Source organism: Macrobrachium nipponense, chromosome 1 (genome assembly GCF_015104395.2).
Source record: "Macrobrachium nipponense isolate FS-2020 chromosome 1, ASM1510439v2, whole genome shotgun sequence".
Lineage (NCBI taxonomy): Eukaryota > Metazoa > Arthropoda > Malacostraca > Decapoda > Palaemonidae > Macrobrachium > Macrobrachium nipponense.
In genome coordinates, this window is record NC_087200.1 from 175,378,496 (window position 1) to 175,380,814 (window position 2,319).

Sequence of the window (2,319 nt, forward strand, 5' to 3'; positions counted from 1 at the left end):
AGTTTAAACCCCAGGGACTATAGCCGATTTTTTTAAACCAGTCAAACTTAGCTGGTTGTCGCTGATTGGATGAATGTCGTGTTGTCCGAATCTCTCTGTTTGTTTTCACACTGTTTCAAAATTGTGGTTATACAGCCATAGATTGAGATAAGAGCCAAATATGTGATGTTATGTAAATACCAGTGTAATAAACTTAAGTATTAAGTACTTACATACCAAATTATTATATAATAGTTAACAGTTATGAAACAACACTCTCCGAAGCTGTAGACTTGAAATATGTTTTCAAACGCATGAACTTTAATGTTTAAATTTCTAGCTAGATTTTTAGTGCAATCGTGCCATTGGTGGTTTAGAAAAAAGCAAAACGTACATTGCTGAAGGTTGTATAATGCCTAAGAACAAAATACTATCGTAGAAAATGTAAGCTTGCCGAACATTTGGGGTGGAGGAGTTGTTGAAGAAAGGAACAGCCGGCGCGTTGTCGTCTGCTGCACACACCGCCATCATCAATCAGCTTAGAATCGGCTATCGAGCAGTTGGCTCACTGTCGTCAATTTCACCAATTTCAACCATGGCCACAAGAGAGATATGGAACAAAGCAGAGATGAAGGCACTTCAAACACCAGGCATATACATACTGCTGGCGAGTAGGCTTACCAGTCAGTGCAGTAATATAATAATGAATGTTTTTCAATGTTTCACTTCACAGGGCCCTAGCAAGACAATGAAAGAAATCATTAAGGCAACAGCAAATCTAAAAGTTTTGAAATGCAAAAAATGAACAGTTATGATATTATAAACATCTTTAATTTAATTTTATGAAGACAAGAACACCACAGCCCGCATTTGAACCTCTGCTGAGAGTACGTCAACTTTCTGTCAACCCCGAGGCTGTTCCTGCACAACTCCTCCACCCCAAAATTTTCTGACAGCTTACATTTCTACGATAGTATTTTGTTCTTAGGCATTATACAACCTTCAGCAATGTACGTTTTGCTTTTTTCCAAACCACCAATGGCACGATTGCACTAAAATCTAGCTAGAAATTTTAAACATTAAAGTTCATGCGTTTGAAACATATTTCAAAGTCAACAGCTTCGGAGAGTGTTGTTTCATAACTGTTAACTATTATATAATAATTTGGTGTAAGTTCTTAATAATTAAGTTTTATTTACAACTGGCATTTACACAAAATTACATAATTTGGCTCTTATCTCAATCTATGGCCATATAATCACAATTCTGAAACAGTGTGAAAACAAAACAGAGAGATTCGGACAACACGACATTCATCCAATCAGCGACAAGCAGTAAGTGCAAGTTAAGTGCAAGTTTGGCCAGGTTTAAAAAAATCGACTATAGTATCAGAAACAGAAAAATGACATTTGACGCCCCAGTACCTAGTAGCCTCTAAAAAGGAACGGGACCGTTCCTTACAGTCCGTGTGGAGTTAGTACATAGAATTGCCTAAATAATTCACAGAATGTACTAGAAATGTACATTTGTAGTCAAACTGAATTAATTAAAAATATCTACTACTCGTTAATATTTATGGTTTTCAAGTATTAAAAATAATTTAAGTATACTAAAAATGATATTGTTAAGATACAATAAAGTTTGTTCATACTTACCTGGCAGATATATATATAGCTGTATTCTCTGAAGTCCGACAGAATTTCTAAAACTTACGACACACGTAGTGGGAGTTGGGTGGTTAGTAGCCATTCCCGCCGCTGGGAGGCAGGTATCAGGAACCATTCCATTTTCTATCAGATTTCTATCTCCACTGTCTCCTGAGGGGAGGTGTGGGTGGGTACTAAAAAATATATATATCTGCCAGGTAAGTATGAACAAACTTATTGTATATTAACAATATCATTTTGTTCATGAAACTTACCTGTCAGATATATATATAGCTGAATCCCACCTTTGGCGGTGGGGAGAGACAGAAAAAGGATTTTTAGGAAACATATGTAGATGAATTGACATCTTGGTTCCTTACCTGTTAGCATAGCTGACTTCGTGATTACTGTCACCAAGCCTGCTTCTGCTTCAACTAGAGTTACAACAAGGTAGTGGACCTGTGTAGTTGTGCGCTCTAGATGATCTGTCAACGGGGACGGGACCACAATGTGACTAGACCATGACCATACTTCTGAGGGCAACGAGGCAAAAACCACCACCTAAGTTAGCCTAACAAAAAACTCCCATATACCAAAGGCTAAAGGAAGGGACGACCGTATTCGGCGGCCGACCCTACAACCATAGACATTGCAAATATTAAAAACTCACCTACCCTTTTCTATGGGAAAGGAT